The sequence below is a fragment of the Pinus tabuliformis genome, chromosome 8 (assembly GCF_031772625.1).
Source record: "Pinus tabuliformis cultivar Carrire ecotype Pingquan chromosome 8, CPIR1, whole genome shotgun sequence".
NCBI lineage: Eukaryota > Viridiplantae > Streptophyta > Pinopsida > Pinales > Pinaceae > Pinus > Pinus tabuliformis.
The window spans coordinates 1,504,607,484-1,504,629,919 of record NC_142294.1 but is presented as its reverse complement, the minus strand read 5'-3'; positions in this window follow the sequence as shown (position 1 = coordinate 1,504,629,919).

The window sequence follows — 22,436 nt, the reverse complement described above, 5'->3', positions numbered from 1 at the left end:
TTCGGCCTCCAGATTTTGGTTTTTTCTTCATTGTCTTCAACTTTATTTAGTAGTTTTACTGTCTATGATCAGTATATCACTGTTGAAACCTTATTATTTTGCATTATCTCAGCCTCCATCAGAAGGAATTGTGAATGTTTTTCTATGTATTTTTCATCATTTACAGTTCTCCTTTGCAAATAGTAGCTTAAACAAATTGTCGTCTTTTGATTTGAAAGTGTCGCAAGTTTCATTTTCAGTCAAGAAAAAGAGTGTTGGAAATCATTCCTATTTTAGATAGTCGATTACAATTTTTCCATCGTATTTGATTTGAATTAATAGTATTTCAAATGTCGAATGCAATTTTAAATTCGAAATTGCAAAGTGTTGTCTTAGCCTTCCATTCGTTTTTTGAAGAGAAAATTGTTAGTATTGTTGCTTTGAAAGAAGATAGTTCAGATCTATACTTAGTTTTCTTTTGTCATTCTCACATTAAGGAAAATGAAAAAAAATACATGCATGTGCATTTTCATTTAGACTGCATGTTGGAATTGATTTAGGAAAAGTGCATCTAGTGTGTGCTCTCTGCTCTCTGTTGAAAGAATTTCATTTCTCTTTCCTTAGTAGCTAGGATTTTCATTGTAAAAAGAAAGTGAACAACTGTTTATCATCTTAGATTGCATATTTAGGAATTGTATATCTACATCATGTGGTGAACCTTAAAGGAAAACTTCTTAAGAAATATTAACTATAAAATAAACCTCAATGCTTTGGAACCTAACGCACAACATTTAGAAGTCTAGGCTAGAGACGTATTTCGACATCGTAAAGCCTGGTAACTATCGCTTTCATCGTAAGTTGGGTGATTCCTCCTCTTTGAGACAACAAGTGCTAGTACAGACTTGTGCTCCCATGTACCATCGCGTATATATTGGTATACCACAATAGGCTACATCCTTTATCCTTAGGAAGCCGTGTCTGTCGCCCTATCGATCGCAGCACATTGAACACAACATTCAGGAAGATTGACTGCCGTAGCATAAAAAGTATTCTACAGTTTTGTGATTGGTTTGGTAATCCCTCTGTCTAGATTTCCAAAGTAGTCACTTTCATTATTTTTCAGACTCCTTAAAAGAAAAGGTCCATCTGAGCACTTATCACTTCAGGCTCAATAAAAATCGAAGGCGACTAGAGTCATCTTTAGCTTTTTCTCGACTCTTAAAAATTGAAAAAGAAAGTTGTGTCAAAGTGTCATAAAATGTTTTTTAATTGGAATAACATCATTGTTCCCTCGTTGGTCTTAGGCTGAGAAAATGGAGTCCACCAATCAAGGATTTCCCCTTGGGGGAAATACTAGTCCTTTCTCTTCTTGGGGAGATGTTGGTGCTCCACATATGGCTACATTGTCCCTTCTAGGACTCACAATTGGCCTGCCAGTACCTCTGTCGTTCAAAACACTGTAATTCCTTAACAATTAAAACAACAACTAGATGATACTAGAGTTACCCCTCAACCTTATACTTCTTTTGTTTCTCCCTCTCCTTCTTCCTCTTTGCTTGGTGAAGCTAGTAACGCTAAAAACCAGGTAATTGAGAAGAAGAAGAAAGGGAAGGAGAAGATAAAGAAGAATCCAATGGCGAAATGGGGCAACCATGCATCATCTAACAAAAATCCACACACTGCACCTTTCAAACCTAAATCTCTATGTGTAATTTGCAAAGGAGACCACTATCATCGAGATTGTCCCTGCATCCCACAGATCTTGAGGGATTGGTCTCCCTACTTGCACAATCCGGTGTCTCCAACCTTTGATGATCATGTTGAGAGCACACCACAAACTAGTGGAAACGAAGTCAATGGAAAAAAAGGAAGATATAAATTTCCTTGTAGACTGTGTGAAGGCGATCATGCCCTCCACCGTTGTCCTTTCCTAGACGAAGCTAAAAGAGTCTTGGATAACCGTCTTGCTTCACCGTAGCAACTTCCTCCTGGATACAAGAAACTCTTGCCAAGTCCATCACTAGTTGAAAATCTAACGTACACACCTATGTTGTCGGTCGAAACACCCGTCATTGAAGATGAACCATCTGAGTCCACATAGGACCAAAGTCAATAGGTCGAGACGGCAGTCGACCCAGTCTTGTCTTTAGAAGGTCCACCTTCAGATGATACAGTCACCAAGGAGAATGAGAATGACACCATTCAAATTCTTTTTGTTAACACAGAATCCGATGAACATGGGGGAAATCTACCCATTCCTTTACCGCAGGAAGGAAGTTCGTCAGAGATTTATCTGACCATTTATTTGGTCCCTCCTCGAAGCAATCTAGTCATTTCCTTCGAATGGAATCTTCTAGGGAGACCTTGCCTACCATCTAATGTACCATTCTGAATCATAGTACAAGCTTACAGAATGATCATGGTTGGTACTATCATAGATGAAGGGGCCTCTATGATTATCCTTTCCTCAACTTCTTGGAAAGCGCTTGGTTCGCCATCACTTTTGCCTGAGATTGAAAATATGATAGGCTTCAACAAAGGAACTAGTTGACCATTAGGGATCCTTCCAAATTTGCCTATAACTTTAAGAAGGAAAACCATTCATCTAAATGTGACATTAGTCCAAGGACCTCTAGATTACAATCTACTCCTTGGACATGACTACAATTATAGCATGGGAGCTATTGTTTCGTCACTCTTTCAAGTGATGTGCTTCCCGCATGAAGGCAGAGTGGTCTAGCTCGTAGACTAGCTTTCATTCCCTGGTTCAAACACAGCTATTAGTCGAATACCATCCATAACTGGCCTTTTCACACAAGGAATGTATCATTAATCTCCAATTCGTCCACCTGATGAGCGCGAGTGATTCGGTGATTGTGACTGAAACCCAGGAGGCATGCGCCCTGGTTTACTTCACCAGAAAAACCCCAGATATGAGGTGGCTTTCCACGTAGGAATATGACTAGTCTGACAATCCTATCTGTTTAGGAAAATGGACTAGTCTAGAAAAGGATTCCCCCATCAAAGGTTAGGTGATTGGAACTTGAATTACCTTTGTCCATTTTGATGGACAAAGCCAAGGAAGAATTTTATCTGCTACCCGGATGGAACAATCTTGCTAATGCAAGAACTTTCGTATGGTAACCTGGAAACTCCATTTTGTTATATATGGGGGCATGTAAGCCTTTTTGCATGCAAGTGAAAATCAACCATTTATTTTCTTATTTTGTACGCTCTTAACCCTTTAAGCTCGTAGGTTGGTCGTTCCTTGCTTGCATAACAAAAGGTTTCGGAGAAAAGTTTCAAATGAAGCAAGCTCCCTAAGAAATGAACCTATCGATGAGGCATCCCTATTATACGACTGGAAGGAGCAGTTTTACGTGAAGTTCAAGCTTGTTAAAAAATAAACCTAGAAATGAGCAGTTTTATGCGAAGTTCAAGCTCGTTAAAAAAGAAACCTAGCAATGAGTAAATGTTCCCCCAGAGTTTAAGCTCATTAAAAAATGAACCCACCTTTGGTAAATAATCTTTGCAATCGCATAATTATCAGCTTTTCTGCCTTGGTTGTGTTCTTACCATCACCTCCATTCTTTTTTAGCCAATCATACGCCTGCATTTGATTGTTTACCCTTTTGAGGAAAAGTTGCGATGAGTGAATCTATTAGCCACATTCTTTACACTGCCATGATTAAAAAGCTCCAAACCTTACCTGGAACCAGTTGCTATCTAAAAACATCATTCGTTCCTCAAAAAACAAGTCTCGTTTAAGCTCTTTTCATCTAACTCATAAAATATGAAAAGATTGTTGAGAAACTGGCCTCTACAGCTCGTTAAAGTGATCATAAGTGCCATCCCTCCTCTAGATTTTAATCCTTTTTGGACCTGAGGGATCATTACATAAAAATATCGAGTGCTTGTCTTGTTCGGCTAGTTAAAACTATCGAAAAGTCATCCCTTTCGTATTATTTTATACTTTTTCGGACTTAAGGGATTACATTACGAAAAAGGACTACTAGAGTTGCCTTTTCATCTCTTTTTAGACTCTCTAAAATTGAAAAGGAATGAGTTATCTTTGTCATTAAACTCATTAAAACAATAGCGACAAACTTGTCCATGCAGACAAGAGTGAGTTTCACTGTCACTAGGCTCGTTAAAACATAGCGACAGGTTTGCCCGAAGGGAAAATTATAGAACAAGCATATGTTATCCTCCTCAAGCTTGACAAAAATAAAGAGTTACTAGTAAAAAGGGAAGAAAACTTGAATAACTTCATTGGTAGCAGGTTTCTCTTGAACATGACACTTTCACTCTGTCACCATGATTGAGTTGGGTTGGGTTATTCCATTCACCGGTCATATCACCATTGGTCCGTTGTACCATCCATTTTGGGGTTAATGCTACCAATCCATTTCAGTGTTGCTTATATGTTCAAGAGAAGTCACTCATAGAATTGACCAACCTAGCCAACGCCTCATCTGCTGCAATACTTTCACTCTCCATTTTTCATTACCGCCACCCTGAACCTTGTACCATCAGATCATTTTCACCTCCACAAAATAATTTGCTCCATTCTGTGTCGTAGATGTGGGATTCATTAAGGCCCTCATATGATGGGTCGCTTCTTGTTGACATCAACTCATTATCCAAGAAGTTGACTTAGGAACAACCCTTTCAGTACTTTGAAGCTTGCATGCCACAATAGCAAGTTTCTCAATTTCGGCAATAGGTTTACATCAATGGCCTTCGACCAAAATATTTTGCATGGTGTTCAACATCAACTCATGTATTCACATGGCATGAATTGTACTACAGTACCTTGAGGGTCATTATCATTATCGATGATTCCTCTTGCATCTATTAACAACTTACATCATTTGTTGGTAATCAGGCAATGTCTTTCCATGTTCGACATCAGAACATCTTTTCACATGGATCGACTTGTACTTCGGGCGAAGATTGAACGAGTTTGAAGACCCCAGTTCTAGTTTCATCCATCTGGGTTTCCATATATATTCAGGAAAATACAGACATTAAATGTACATCATAACTACATAGATAATCATCCAAACTAAGGGATGATGACTCTACCAGAATCATCAGTCTGCCACACAGATGATTGTCTGTCTTATGTACATGAAAATGAATTTATAAAGCTGAGCATGGCAATTCCCACCTCAGATAGATCATGAAAATATTATAAAGATAATGTATTGTATTTTATCTTATTACAGGTCACCTTCCAATTCGAAAAACCTTTGATCCTCATTATAAGGCATTTCACCCAACATCAGAAGATTTATGACCTCATGCTTTAGGGGGCAATTGTTAGAGACATATTTGGGCACTGCAACCCCAATCACATATGTCCATAAAACAAGGGCTTCTAAACCCCTAAAAGTGTTGTTTCATACCCTAAAGGAACAAGGTCAGCTGATTACATCATTTCCCAGAAGTTCTCCTTGAAAAACTACTCAGAACTGGTCAAAACTAGACCATACAGACTGCTCCATGCTGAGGGTGTGATGCATCTCACTTGTTACACATAGGGGGTGCAATACATACTAAAAATCCCTTCTGTAGGGTACGATGAGCGAGAGCAAACAAATGGCAGAAGCAATTTGCTAGGTGGAAACTAAAAGAATTTTCTAGACTGCTCATATGACACTTTCTTCTCTGAATTCACCCAAGGATGAGTAAGAGATCATGAAATCTCCAAATGGAACCAAGAACTATTAGCGAAATGACACTAATCAAAATCCCAAAAGCTGACTCACTCTCCTACAAACATCTATATATGGATCCCTCATCCTAGAGATCCAAGAGGCTAGAATTTTGTAATTTGCAAGGAAGTGTTCTTGGTTTCACTCTGAAGACATTGTTGGGTGATCTTGTTTTGTATGAGGTGAAGAGGGCTTTCATGCTGGGAGGATGATGCTAGATTAGACATCTTGGTTGTAATCCTCTCTTCTACTACTTCTATCAATAAATATATTTGAGTTTTCCTCCATATGCTTGTATATCTCTGAATCTTGTATTTGTATATGCATTTATATGGTTAATGTACATCTGATCCTACATTGTTTATGGTTATCGATCTCTATGATTTGATGGTATTTTGTTGCTTTGACTCTACAGGTGTTCTTTGAAGTGGGACAAGTGAAAAAGGAGTGGTGAAAGCTCTATCAAGGGAGAGAGGAAACGAACAAGGAGACTAGCGAAAGACTGAGGTTGGTACTCTCTGCTTCTCTCTCATCTATCTCCCATAAAGGAAAATAGAAGTAACTTTAGTTTGTTTGTTTCTAAGATAGCTACCCATCTTAGTGGGACTAGTAGCTCCAAATGGACACTAGTTTTCCCGATGACAACATCCCTTAAGGATTTACTGAAAAATGCAATTGGTTGTTCATATCCTTGGTTATTCTATTGCAACAAGACTGATGCAATGGTGTGTTCTGAAGCGAAAGAAAAAATTATAAAGTCTTTATGAAAATTAGGGCTTATAAGGACTAGAGTTTTGGTTAAGGCTTCCTTGATGGCTTCAAAGGATTGTTTGGCCTCCACTATCCATTTAAGTGTTGAGTCCTTTCTTAACATGTTATTTAGTTCTCTAATCAATTCTACTAAATTTGAAATGAATCTCCTAAGAGAATTTATCTTGCCTACAAATGACTATAACCCTTTAATGTTTCTAGGATGGGCAATGGTCAAAATGGCCTCTATTCTAGTAGGATCTATTCTAATTCCTTTTTTGGATATTATATGTCCCAACAGCTTACCATCTTCTAAACCAAATAGTGTCTTTTTGGGATTTAAAGAAATCCAAAATTTCCTACATTTGATGAAAACTCTTCTCAAGTGATCTAGGTGTTCATTACCAAGTTTAGAAAAAATAGTGATGTCATCTTGGTATATCACTAGGAAGTCATGGATCTCCTTGGAAAAAGCTATGTCCATAGATCTTTGAAATTTTTCTCTTGTGTTCATTAATCCAAAAGGCATCTTCAAATACATGAAGGTACCCCAAGTAGTAGCAAATGCAGTTTTGGCTTGGTCCTCTAGTTGAACTAAGATATAATTATATCTAGAAAATCTGTCAAGTAGTGAAATTTTGGATGAGCCTACTACCATCTGAAGGATATGGTCCATCTTTGGTAGAGGATAATTTTCTTTTAATGGGACCTTGTTTAAATTTCTGAAATCAACACAAAGTCTGATTTCTCCAGTCTTTTTCCTAGTAGTGACTAAGTTTGAAATCCAATTTGAATATCTAATGGGAGCTATGATTTGGACATCATACATTCTTTTAACTTCTTTCTCAATAGATGGCATAAGAACTAGATTAATTCCCCTAAGTTTCTGTTTGAAAGGTTTATGATCTTCTTTAAGAGGTATTTTGTGTTGAATTATGTTGGTGTCATAAGACGTCAAGTCTTCATAACTGCAGGAAAAAACATCTTGGAATTCTTTAAACATATTTATGTATTTAACCTTTTCCTTTGGAGGTAAGGCTTTTGATATTTTAATGAGTTTTAGTTTTTCCTTAGTTCCTATGTTACATTCTTCTATGTCTGCTCTTAAAGGTTCCATTTTCAGTTTTCTAGATACATTGTTCGAGTCAAAAAAATATTCTAATGGGGTTATTCCCTTAGGAAAAAAATTATTTTTAAAGTTCAAAATTTCAAAATCATCATTCATTATCTCTTCTATCTCTACATTTTCTAAGCTATCTACTTATACTTTAGAGAATTTAGTGGGTTTACCTATATCTAAAATATTTACACTATCTATGTTATTTTCTACTTTACAGTCTGTATCTATTTTACAATTCTGAAACTCACCTTTAGCATTCTTGAAGTTATAAACCTGAGAATCCTGGGAGAAAATATGCCAATACTTCAATTTGTCTAGTATAACAGGCCTATGTCTCACTTCTGCAGTGTATTGATGGTTATGTTGAAATGGAAATTTGCATGTACTAGCAAAAGTGGCAAGACTATGGGATTGCATATTTTGTTTTCTAGGAATGGCAACAAAGTTTGTTTCCAGGAGGTCTTTAATCAAATCTAGGACAGTCTCCCTATATTGACTAAGTATGGGATTATTTATAGAGTATTCACCATTATATTGTTTAATAATCAGTTCTGAGTCTCCAAGTATAGAAACTCTCTTGGACCCAAGTTTTCTAACCATTTGTAAGCCTAAGATCAAAGCTTCATACTCTACCATGTTGTTTGTACACTTGAAGTTCAACTTGAATGCATGTCCCTTAGAATGATTATTCTTCATATTATGGATCAACACTCTTGCATCAACCCTTAACCTATTCATAGATCCATAAAAATCTAGATGCCATTGGGACTCATGAAAAATGTTCTCACTATCAGCTGTTTTGTATTTCAGTTCTTCAGCTATGATTTGATTATTGTCATGTTTTGAATTGTACAAGATGAAAGAGTCCATATCAGAATGTATGGAGTATATGGGAAAGTTTTTTGGTTTTTCAACACTACTCACCGTGTATTTCATCAAGGTCTCTCTATATAATTTCCTTTGTTGGCCAAAAATAGATATGGTGGCATAAGACATATCTAACTACAAGGATCCTTGTAATGCTTCTCCCCATGAGCGAGATAACAACATTCCACATTTGGGTGGGATGTTTGCAACTACTATGTCCATTACAATACTTTTTCTTGGGCATTGGACTAGAGTTACACACAAATCCTTGATCAAACCAAGGCATTTAACTTTTCTAGTGTCAAAGGAAAAAATGTCCTTATATGGTCTGGTGATGTCTAAGTTTAGTCTCTCCATGATTGCATTTGGCATCAAATTATGGGATGCCCCTGAGTCTAATATAGCATTATGTAATATTTTGTCATGAATGTTTAGGCTAATGTAGAAAGGATGGATTCCCCCTTGCTGATGAGTACCATTCACCTCAGGGCCAAACAATAATTCAGGTTGATCATCATTCAAATTGACTGTATCTTCTCCCCCTCCTATATTTAAAGTTTCAGTAATCTATGATCTATAGGGTTCATTTTTTACAAATTCAGTCAAAGGAAATGATATCTTTAGTTTTTATATTTTAGTTTTGATGTTGAAAGGGAGTTGAGCTTTGTTTTTTTGGATGAGATCTTCCTTAACAAATGCAGTCTATGTGTTTTTATCTTGTTTCTCAATACTAGGCATTTCAGTTTGTGTTTCATTTTGAGTTTTAGTGGAGGTTATATCTACAATTTTTGGGGTAGAAGTCTCCGGTGTTCCCCTAGGGAGGATTTGTAAGACTTTGGTAACATGAGCTTTTGTTATTTTCTTAGTCTGGGTTGGGATTGATCTCTTAATGGGAGATTCATTGTTCTTTTTACTTCTGAAGCTATATTTTTTGTGTACCTCATATATAGTTGACTCATATCCTTGTTTAAAGTCAAAGGATTCACTAGATTCTAACTGCAACTATTGTAACATGTACAACTCCTGTTCTTCTTGAATAATAAAAACAACATCTTTGTTTTTGATTCCTAGTAAGTTTATCTAGGTTCTGTCCTCTCCTTCTTGTCTCTGTGAACCCTCAACATAATTCTCCTGGAAGGGGGGCCTAATTTGTTGATATGGTATAACATTCTTTCCAGTGTTAGGGTTCTTCCTAAAGTTTGGGTTTCTTTTTGGGGTGGTTGTTGATTCTTCCATTGAGTTTTCCTTTCCATGTTTTATAATCTCCATTATTCTCTCTACACTCTTGGTTAAACTATCTATCTTTCCATCAGAAGTGGAAGTTTCCTCTTTAGTTACAACTCTCTTTTCATTTCTCATTATGGCTTTCTTGGCTAATAAGTTGACCTCTACACTAACAACATTGCTTTGCATTTGTTCCAATGTTTTAAGGTTTATTTACCTTAATTGGTATGACATGTCATTATCAAAACCATCAGGGAATTTAATTAGTGCTAGGTCAAGTGGAGCTTAATATTGGCTGGGATTGCATTGTAGATATTATTGAACCTAGTACAATAATCCCGGAGTGACTCATTAGGGGCTTTTCTAATGTTGTCATATTCAGAAAGTATTTGCATAGGGTTTTTCTTTCTCTCCCATCTATCAATGAATAATATATGAAAATTAGGTAGGTCTGCAATATGATGGGTAGGTAAATCTTTGAACCATTTCTTAATATCCCTAGTTAATGTTTTGGTAAACAACCTCATTTGGACATCTAATTCATCTATTTGATGCAACTCAAAATAGTTATTCATCTTGTTCAGATGTTGTTGGGTAGTGTACTAACCAGTAGCATCAAAAAAAAAAGATTTTTCTTTGATAATCTTGGGGCATGGCATGGAGTTGGGCATGTAAAAATAGAGGTGCATATTGGTCTACCATGGTTGAGATTCTAGTTTCTCTAGGGGGTAAAGAAGTGGTGCTTGAGGAAGGGCTTGAAATTGATGGAGATGAAATAGATGATGATGAGGATGAGGATGGTTGATGAATTAATGGTTTAGGGGAATGGATTTTGGTGGCTACTATTGGTGACGTTGTGGTAAAAGAAGTTGTATTTATAGCTAGTCAAGATTGTGCAAAAATTTCAGCGACAACAGTAGTGAGGGAAACTAGTTCAAAAGATTGTTAAAGGTAAGCATCATATATATGGCTTATCAATGTAGAGGTCAAATCTTCTAACTTGTCAAAAGTCTCCAATTTTTTTTTATCTAAATCTGAATGAATAATCACCCTTTTTGATTCAATGAGGTGAGTAAACTAGGGTCTAACACTGTTTCATGGATGGAATTCTCAGATTTAGTTCCAAATAATGAGAGGTCAAATGAAAAATCAAAAGGGATTTCCTCTAAAGTTGGAAACTCCTGAGGGAGTGAATTTGCTTTGACTAGCTAGCTACTACTTTCTTGAGTTTCTACCTTTTTAGGTTTTCTTAAAATTCTGTTTGGGTCATCAACTATGGTAGCAGGATCTGGATTTGGATTAGCCTTGGTATAGTGAGTCTTTTTGGGAGCCATAATTTTAACTTTTTAAACTTTTTTTTTATGAAACTTTTCAAGAACAACTTTCGAAAATGACCTTAAGGGGCTTAAGATTAAATTTAAGGTTTCCTTAAAGTTTTATAAGACTGAGGGTCGAAGTCCCTAGTATGGTCGCCAATGATGTTATCACTCCAAAATTTCTTGTAAGTTGTTTAGAAAAAGAAATGATAGAGGTAACCACAAGCCAACTTTAGAGATTAGGATATAGCCTTCCTAATCTCAGAGAGGGTTGTCTCTTTATGATTTAACTTTGTTTTAGTTAATTTATTTTCGGCTAGTTATGATTATGATGGGGTTTTTTATTTGAATTTGGGTGGTGGGATCACTTACTTAGATGAACAGAGGTTTTCTCTTACCATTGGGCTATGGGGTCGAATGTCAGACAAATTGGACTGGATCAAGCTTTAAAAACAGTATCTACAGGGCAAGATAGGTGAGTTATTACAGATCTCAAATGCTAGATGGTGAAATGGTTTCTAATTGGATCCAGGGATAAATTAAGGGTTCCTTAGGCCGGATTATGAAGAGAATGAAAGAGGCCAACCGAGATGGGAGAGAAATTAACGGTTCTCAAATCTAGATATCAGAGGAAAACGTATAAATGACTAACTATGCAAAACAGAGTGTACTTAAACAAATTCTATGTTATATTTCCAGTTAATTCATTCAAATTTGAATAAAATTTAAGTTTATGAAACACATTAGAAAGTAACAAAATAAGACAAAGAAGATACTTCACTGCAATATCTCATCTCATGAATCATGTAGTGCAATCATTTTATTACTTGCTCTAGTCTGTTGACTCGAAGATTGGTACAATCACCCTTAGGTTTAAGATCAAAATAAGTTTACAAATGTATAGAAATCCACACTCAATACTTCAAACTATGAAGTACTTATACGAAAAGAATTTGCAAAATATCTCAAACTGCATTGAGAACTAATCTAGGAAAAGGAAATATATTCATGCAAGAAGATAGAGACAGCTATTGAACTGTTGTTTATTGTCCCTGTTATTTAGGTTCTACTATATTTTAGTCTTCGATATTTTTCCCTCTAAGCTGCTTGGTTGTTTGGTCTTCATGTTGGATTTCGTATTTGCTTATGACCTTTCATCTGATACACTTTCATCTAATACTCTTTGACCTTGTTGTCCTGTCAATACCCTTTTACTATGACTTTTTACTTTTTACTCTACATTTCATACTTTTACTGTGTATTCTTATAGTAAATCATTGAGCTTTTCCCATTTCTAAGCATCTGGTAATTGGATATTGAGCATTTTTCTGTATATCTCATCTGCCTTTGTATACCTGGAAAAAGTTGGCTTATTAATAAAAATGTGTTTTACCTCATGTTGGAGGTAAAACAAATTCTCAAATGTTTGATACAATAATTTTATTGTTCATATGCTCTTCATGGATGAAGTGTTTACCTGATCCTAGCTACTTCCTTGATCTTCTTATTGTAATCCTCCTGTGTCATTATCTTATCATTTATAACTTAGGGATTTGTTAATCCTTTTTGCCTCAAAAGTTCGAACTTAACCATGAACCTATCAATGGCTAGTTGCATGTTTTGACACTTATCCTCCAAGTTCGACATCAAATTCCTCTTGGTGAGGACCTTTTTAACTTCCAAAATTGTACCTATCCTATCATGTATCTCTAATTCTTGCTGCTCATACTTGTTCTTGGAGTTGAGGAAGTGGATGATTCTTGCAGCTTCCTCTGGCATATCTATAAGTTCTACTTTAGCCCTCTGAATGGCTTCTATAGCTTTCTTTATCAAATCAATTTTTTCAAAAATGACCTGGATGGATGGCCAAATATAATTGACAAATTCAATGATATTGACCCATAGTTGTTCCTTAGACTGACCTAGAGGTTCATTTAGTGTCACTTCCTTCTCTAGGCTTTTGATTCTTTTAGTCATCCTTGTAGGCTTTTGTTGTTCTTCTTTGTGCATGATTTGGGCCAATTTGTAATCTGTTTTGAGCTTGGTGATGTTAGGAAACCAAGTCACAAAAGGATAGAAAAGATAGATCAACGCCTTAGAATTCAACCTCTTCGAGGGGGCAACCTCCTTTACATTACAATGAACAATTCTTGGATGATACAAATTATTAAACCTCCCTTCTATATATAGGAGTCTAAGGGGTCACAATGTAATCAATCCGAAATAACAGTAATAACATAAGGGCACAAAATAACAATTGTAGGATTCTATGGGGCATACTAATAACAATATGGGGACAATAGGGGCATAATAATAACAATAAGGGATACAATGACAATAGTAATTGGGGAATCACTAGTATTATAGGGGCCTAACATGCCCCTCACTTTCTGAAAAGAGTTGTCCTCAATGCTTGAGTAGTTGTGAATGCTTCTGTATAAAATTCTCATCGTCCCATGTGGAATCTTCAGTGGATAAGTTCTTCCACTTGATGAGATACTCCGAAATTGATCGATTTCATAGCTGTCGAGTTCCTGTTTCTGTGACTGCTTCGGTTCCAATATGATTTTTCCTTCCTTGTTGAGTTCTGGCAATATTGTTTGAGTGGGGATCTTTTCACCTATGACCTTCTTTAAACATGAAACATGGAAAATTGGGTGCACTCGGGAAGCTGTAGGAAGCTCCAATTTGTATGCCATAGTACCAATCTTTTGCAACACCTTGTATGGACCATACTACTTTGGTGATAATTTCTCATCCTTCTTAGCTTGCTTGAGGGAAATTTGTTTATATAGTTGTAGCCATAGGAATACCCAGTCACCTACATCAAAAATTCTTTCGTTGTGATGTTGATTTGTCTATTGTTTCATTCTATTCTGCCAATCTGAGGTTATCCTTTAAGAGTTGCAAAACTTGTTGTTGATGCTCGATGTGATGTTCCACTACTTGAACCTTAGAATTTTCTCTTAAATATGATGTGATGGATGGTGGATGATATCCATAAAGTGCCATAAATGGGGTCATTTTTCCTGCAGTATAGAAGGAGGTGTTATACCACCATTCGGCTAGACGCAACCATTTGACCCATTGTGTCTGTTTATCAAATACAATGCAACAAAGATATCCTTCCAAACATTTGTTTACTATCTCAATTTGCCCATCATATTGAGGATGATAATATGAGCTATGAGCTAACAGAGTACCAAGACAAGAAAATAATTCTGTCCAAAAATTTCCAGTGAAAATGGGATCTCTGTCACTTACAATAATCTTTGGGTTTCCATGTAGCTTTTGAATTGTTTCCATAAATGCAGTAGAAAATGTACTAGCTTTAAATGGATGTGATAATGCACAAAAGTGTGCATACTTGGTAAGTCTGTCAACTACCACCATGATGACACTCTTTCCTTCAGACTTGGGTAAACTTGTGATAAAATCCATTCAAACCTCCTCCCAACGTTGGCTTGGAATGGATAAAGGTTTTAATAGACTTGGGGTCTTAATTGTTTCAAATTTGTTTTTTTGGCAAACCAAACATTCCACTACAAACTTTTGAATATCTGATTTAAGGCCATCCCAAAAAAATTCCTTCTTAAGCTTGTGGTAAGTTTTTAAAAATCATGAGCGCCCTCCTAAGGGAGAAGTGTGCAATTCCATAAGAATATTTTGTTTGAGTTGGGAATTCTTACATAGGTATAAGCAATCTTTGTACCATAACGAATCATTTTTCCAGCGAAATGTATGAGATGTATTGGGATCTTTTTGTATCTTTCGAATGAGTGCCCACACTTCCTCATCATTCTTCAATTCCTCCCTTGCTTCATTTATCCAATCTGGTTGGATAATAGAAATGGCGCATAAGAATGCTTCCACATCCTCATCCTTTATTGAGAGTGCATCTACCACAAAATTTTTCTTCCCTTTTTTGTAGATGATTTCAAAGTCATAACCCAACATCATTGTGACCCATTTTTGTTGTTTTTCAAAGGATAATCTTTGTTCTAAAAAGTATTTACGACTATCGTGGTTTGTTTTTACCTTGAAGTGTCTTCCCATTAGGTAGGGTCACCATTTCTTAAGTGCATGTAGTATTGCCAACATTTCCTTCTCATAAATAGCTTTGTGTAAATACCTTCCCTTGATTAGATGACTTTCAAAAACAATGGGTCTTTTATCTTGCATTAAAATAGCACCAATTCCATTTCCTAAAGCATCACATTCCACAATAAAGGTTTTTGTAAAGTCCAGTGTAGCTAAGATCGCTGCTTGGCACATTTCCTCTTTAAGATGTTCGAAGGCCTTTGTTGCTTCTAGAGTCCATGAAAATGCATCTTTCTTCAATAATGTTGTTAGAGGTGCTACTATTCTCCAATAATTCTTAACAAACTTGCGATAATACCCTGTCAACCCAAGAAATCCTCACAGAAGCTTTATGGATGCAGGGATTTTCCTTTCCTTAATGACTTTAATTTTGCTAGGGTCTACCTTAACACCTTCACGAGATACAATATGACCCAGATATTCCAGCTCTTGTACTCCAAAGAAACATTCCGAGCTTTCTTCATTTAATTGTTTCTCCTTCAATAGTTTGAGCACCCTGTCAACATGTTCAACATGATCCTTCCAAGACTTGTTGTAGATTATTATATCATCAAAAAATACTAACACAAATTTTATAAGGAAGGGTTTGAAAATGGAATTCATCAAACCTTGAAATGTAGAAGGTGCATTGGTAAGGCCAAAAGGCATGACCAAAAATTCATAATGACCCTCATGAGTTCTAAATGTTGTTTTCAGAATGTCTTCAGTCTTCATTTTGATTTGATGATATCCTAAACGAAGATCCAACTTGGTGAAGTAAATTGATCCATGCAATTCATCCAATAATTCATAACTGACAGGAATGGGAAATTTATCTTTAATAGTGAGCTTTTTGATCTCCCTATAATCCGGAGAAGGTGCCCAAAAATTTATAATGACCCTCATGAGTTCTAAATGTTGTTTTCGGAATGTCTTCAGTCTTCATTTTGATTTGATGATATCCTGAATGAAGATCCAACTTGGTGAAGTAAATTGATCCATGCAATTCATCCAATAATTCATAAATGAGGGGAATGGGAAATTTATCTTTACTAGTGAGCTTTTTGAGCACCCTATAATCCAGACAAATGCACCATGATACATCCTTCTTGTGCACAAATACTATTGGAGCAAAGAAAGAACTTTGACTAGGTTGAATTATGCTAGCCTTTAGCATTTCTGCAACCATATGTTTAATTTCACTCTTTTGGACATAGGGATATTTGTACGACCTGATGTTTGGAGGAACACTTCATGGAATAAAATGAATAGCATGATCATGATCATGAATAGGTAGGAGATCTTTGGGAGTCTCAAGTACCTCAGAATGATTGTCCAAGACTTTTTGGATATCTAGAGAAATAGATGATTTCGATGTGGGAACCTCTAGCGAACATAATTGTGCAATCACACCTCATTGTTCCTTCTTTAGAATCTTTGTCATACCATTAGAGCTAATTATCTTTCCTGGTTTCTCTACAATACCCCTTTATTCAAATTCCTTTTGTTCTGCACAAAATTTCATGAAAAGTTCTTGAAAAATGAAAGCTATTGTAGCGAAGGATTGTAGCCATTGGACTCCTAGTACAACATCAACACCACCCATTGGAATGGAAATCATTGGGCTATTCAATATATATTCTCCCATGGATAGCTTGATATTATGAACTTTCCAGAGAAATTTGTGGTTCCTCCACTTGTAACCATCACTTGACACTCTGGTGTTGGATATAGGAAACAATTCAATTCCTTTGCTATCTTACAATGAATAAAATTATGGGTACTTCCTGAATCAATCAACACTATTACCTTTTTCTTCTTGATATGTTCTTCTATCTTGATAGTTTGAGGAGTGGTAATTCTAGCCAATGCATTACAAGATATGGTTGGGTTCATTTCTTCTTCATTTAGGGTTTGCTCCAGGAGTATATCCTCTTTTTCTGACATTTCTTGTTCCTTTTCTTCGTCCTCTTCACAATCTATGTAGAATAATTTCTTCTCAGCACATTTATGACCTTTAGTGTATTTGCTATCAGAACTGTAACAAAGACCTCTTGCTCTTTTTTCTTCCAATTGTTGTGGTGTCAACCTTGTAGGTTGTGGAAGGCTATGGGAAAAACACTTCCATCTTTATAGTTGTGAGTGGTAGGCTTCCTCGTTGCCATAATTTTTCTTTCCATTTCTCTTGCTAACCTGAATACATTCTCCAATGAATCAGGTTCACAAAGACGAACCTCATGCTGGATATTATCCTTTAAAGTCCTTATGAACACATCAATCCTATGCTCCTCTAGAATATCGTTTACCCTTATGTTCAATTTTTGGAAGTCCTCAATGTGCTCCATCATTCAACCCTTTTTCTTGAGATTTATGAATTGGATAAAAAAGGTATTGCTTTTTGTATCCTCATAGTGTGCTATCATTTCTTCCATAGAAATTTCCCAACTGACAATTTGTTTACAAGAGCAAAGCCATCTATACCATACAAACTGATTTGGTTAATATAAAGTTGCAACACGTACCTTTTGTGTGTTTTTCACATTATGGAGATTGAAACATTGTTCCATTTGTAGTATCCATGTTCCGGGATCCTTGCCTTCAAACTTCCTCATATCAATTTTTGGAACATGGTGGGTCTTCAATCCAACATTAGAGTCTATGAAATCATGACTAACATTTCGTTTGTTCTCATCATGAGTTTCCTTTACTACCCTTTCACCATTAGTGACCATTTCTTGTAGTAACTTATTCAAATTCATCCTCAATTCTTCCATCTTATCATCCATGCCATTCATCTTAGCTTCTACGCCTTTCTTTAAACCATCAACATTAGCTTCCATGCCATCGATATTAACTTGCATGCCATTCATATTAGCTTCCACACCATTCATCTTGGTTTCATTTACCATTAGTGAGAGTGAAATTTGTTGTACTTGGTCTTGTAATTTTGATATATCATGTTGCATTTCTTCCTCTTCTTCACGAGTCATGCTAGAGCTTTCAGGTTGCTTACTATGTGTTTCCATTTTCATTCTTTGGGGCATTAATTAATGTTAATAATTATTCACTATTCCCTTTGAATTCCTTCAAACTAATTTTTCAAACTAATCTTATGGAAAATTCAAAAAAACTACACACCTTTTTTTCACTTTGTAAGAGCTCGATATTAAATCTATTGTATCTCTGTAACTACGGATCTCGAATATCTGAAATCTCATCCTTTGGTAGCCCTTTGTGTCCTCTTTCTAACCCTGTCAATCTAATCAAGATTGGATTCTCCAAGGAAGAGTTATGCCAAATCTCCCATGGTGTCTTGATTATAGAATAGTTAAGTAGAGCTAAATTTTATGATGTGCCATGTGTCACTATTTCAACCTTAGTGCCTAAAACCGATGCATAGAAAACTATAGGCTATCCTATTTCTAAAACTTCTTACAAAATTTCAATTTGATGCTCAAAAAAAAGTTATGATGATTTTCCCTAGGTCACCTGTTTGGAATGTAATTCGAGAGTATTCAAAAATGCCAACTTCTTCAGGTCATATCTCTGGGAATATAGCAAGAAAAGCTCTGAAATTTAGACCCCCAAGTTCAGACTGATTTCGGCCCAAATGGGTTTTATTTTTAGCTTCTGAAACATCGCAAAAAAAAGTTATAGCAAAAATGCCACGATGACCTATTTGGAGCAGTGAAACCCTAGAATCCAAAGCTCTGATACCAAATGTTAAGAAACTAGCTCACAAAAAGAAAGAAAAGATAGATCAACACCTTAGAATTCATCCTCTTTGAGGGAGAAACCTCCTTTACATTACACAAATGAAGAATTCTTGGATGGTACAAATGACTAAACCTCCCTTCTATATATAAGAGTCTAATGGGTCACAATGTAATCAAGCCAACATAACATTAATAACATAAGGGCACAAAAATAACAATGGTGGGTTTATAAGGGGCTTACTAATAACTATATGGGGACAATAGGGGCACAATAATAACAATAAGGGATACAATGACAATAGTAATGGGGGAATCACTAGTATTATAGGGGCCTAGCAAGTGACTTTATCCTTAAGACTGTTCATCTCAGTGGTCTAAATGGACATTTCTTCGATTGCTTTGACCAACCTATTTTCTTTATCACCTATGGAGCCTGTTGCTGTCGATTTTATTACTGATGTAGTTGGTGTAGATGTCGGTATTGCAATGGCCATTGGAGTAGTGGGAGCTAAGGATGCTTCCAAAGTAGAAGGTACAATAGTGGTAACTGTTGGGATGACAGTTGCGGGAGCATCATCAAAACTAGCTTGTTTAAGCTGCATCAAGCTTTCCAACTCTTTCTCCATCTCCTTTAACTGATCATTCAGTTGTAGCACTAGGTCCCTTATCTCTTCATGATTCTTCTATCTTTCCAGGACCTCCTTTGTCTTTGGGTGCTGTAAATGAGGAAAATTCAACCATTTCTTGAGGGATGCTATATCCTCATTCTTCTTTTTGAGTAATTTCTTTGTGGCCTTAATATCACTTGATTCATGGCCCGGTTAAATGACCAATTCTTCCAAGGACTTTATTTTGTTGGCTTTGGCTTGTGAGGAGGCCTACTCCAATTTGTACTAGGCTATCACATTATCCAATGAATCTTCCAGTTTAAAGGAATCCATGGCCTTTCCTGTGAGGGTGGAGTCAATCATTTCTCCAGCCTGCTTATGGAACTCTATCTGATCAATGGGATGAACATCCCTGGCTAACACCTCAAAATTAGTCTTCTTGTAGTCTGTCGAGGTCGTTGGTCGCTATAAAGTGGACTGCAAAAATGACACCTGCATTTTACCTGCTTTGATGTCAAAGGCTGACATCAATCTGCTTTGGCTTGGTGGAGTATGCTTGAAGTATTGGGCATATATTTCTGCCTTCAACTTCTCATTCCTCATCTTTATCTCTTTGAATCTATCTTTGATATCCTTTTCCCTGTCAGCTAGCCTCAAAAAGGAAGAAACCTCAACACTTTGTTGTGCCTCTATCATTTGTGTGTTGGAGGCTGATGGCTGTTGTGTTTCTCCCCATGCAGTTGCTTCTTTACTTCTTTACCCCATTGTATCAGTGTAAGTTATTTCCTTTGATGCAATGTTCTCCTCCTATTCAGACACACGATTCAACATGGGCCTCTTTCTTAGCTCAAACAACTCATCTATAGTTTCCATGGCAGAGCTGGATGCCTCCTCCCTGTTCCTCTTAGGATTCTTCTCCTCATTGGCTGGGGTCTATAACACACGATGAACATTCATTGGTTCTCCTAGTTCTAGAACCTGTAGGAAAGAGTTCTAGTCAAATTGCTTTTCTAAATCAATTAGTGTGTTCTAAACATCCACAACTGGGTTTTCCATATCAATCAATGTATTCTCCACCCATTGAGATTGGTTGGAAAATTGTTCAATGTCAGGTCTTGGGTGGTGGATGTAAGGTGCCAATTCGACCTTAAGTCTCAACTTGTTTATGAACCCATGAGGGTCATACTACCATATGAAGTTGTTTCTGAATTTCATCTGCTATAGCAATCTATCGGCCTCTTGTCCAACCTCTCTATTGTTGCAAATGAATATGCCCAATTGGTTTTTTACCTTGAACTAGGTTTTCTTCCTAGTAGATAGGAAGTGGATCTCATCAGAATTGATGATTTGTCTAAAATATTCAAAGGAAAATATCCTCATAGGAAGGTATTTTGGCAATTTATAAGGGGCTAACTAGGAACCATAAACTCTGATCTCAATATGGTTCTGCTAGAGGTACCAGTCTCCCACCTTGTTGTTCTTTTCCAATTGTAGCGCTCTCTTCATGTCTTGGCTAATTCGAGGCTCAGTATTAGAATTCAGCATGTTCATAACATGATATACAAAGGAATCTATGAAGTATTTGTAGGTGGATGTCGTGGAAAACTTCTGGACCAAGGGTGTCCAGTAGAACACTGATCTCTCCTTTCCTCTGGTGTCCAACTTCTAGATGCTCACAAGGAACTTATTCGTCTGGTAATACAAAAACATATAGAACAACACTGAAGAGTATTTGAATACTCTTTCAATGGGCAGTCTGGTGAATTGTTCATGCATTATGTTTGCAATGAACTAAGCATAATCATACATGATAGCAGGAGGCTTTCCTGGAGTGAAAATAGACAGGAAGGCTAGGATGACCTCATCCACATGCTCATCCAACGTGTATCCTAGGGTGCATGAGAGCATGGTGTTTATGCGTCTGCTAGTCTCTTAGAAAATGGTGGCAGCATAGGGTGGGGTATCTGTAGGAGTATGGCGGTCTTCAATGATGAAATTCTGGAATATTTGCTTGATTTTAACTTGGTATAATGTGATGTATAAGTCCAATAGGTTTCCAATGGATAGAGGAGTCTGATTAGGGCTAGATTGGATTTTTAACATTTGGTTGATTGACTCAGGTGTAATGGTGAATAACAACTCTTGTTTTGGGGCAACAATAGCCCTTTGGCTAGGGATATAACAGGCATGAAAAAATTTTACAATATTAGGGAATGGGTGAACTTCTGGGAATAGGTATTTGGGTAAATTGGATTCCCAATGGTGGATGTCATCTACATGGTTTAGAAATATTTCCTTACTCTTACAGTGGAGCTTCAAAAGGTGGCTAGAGTTGCAGTGTCTTTTATTTGGAAATCCCTGTCTTCTACGGCCAAAGGTTCAATGTCCAGGTGAAGGGTTGACACAGGTCTGACATCCAGAGAGGTCTAGGTAGCCATCTTTAGGATAAAATGTGGGAATTAGGCTTATACAGGTTATGGAAGTGAAGCTTTGACAACTTTGGTGGAGTGAAAGGGTAATTTGTAGGTCGGAAAAGAGGGGTTTGGGTATTCAAGGGAGAAATACTCTCAATTTAAGGGAAATATTAACTAAATTTAATTAATTAATGTTTGAATTGACTATACGCTTTCAATTGAGATGGTAATTCTAGTTTTTTGTCAAAATACTTAGAAATGGCGGTATAGGTTGCAAACTAGATTCAATGGTAGCTGCAGAGGGCATTGTTGCTTCAGTTGTGCACTGGATGGCTGAATTGGGCATCTGAACCGTGTTCAAGAGGTAATCGGTGGTCCGCATGAAGGCTTAGGAAGATTTCACAGAGCGAATGAGCCGAAAGAGTGAAATGAGTGTCTTGGCTTTTTAACTAGAAAAGGTTAGAATTTGGTGCAGAATTCATAATGAATAGTGGGTGGTTTTGACTTTTGGTGGGGAGGTAGTTTCAGGGGCCATCACAATGCTTTTGGAAGTTGGGTGGTATTTTATTGAGAGCATGCGAGTTCACCTAAAACTGCCATGTAACCGAAAGGGGACCAAGCAAAACCATGAATTTCGCATGC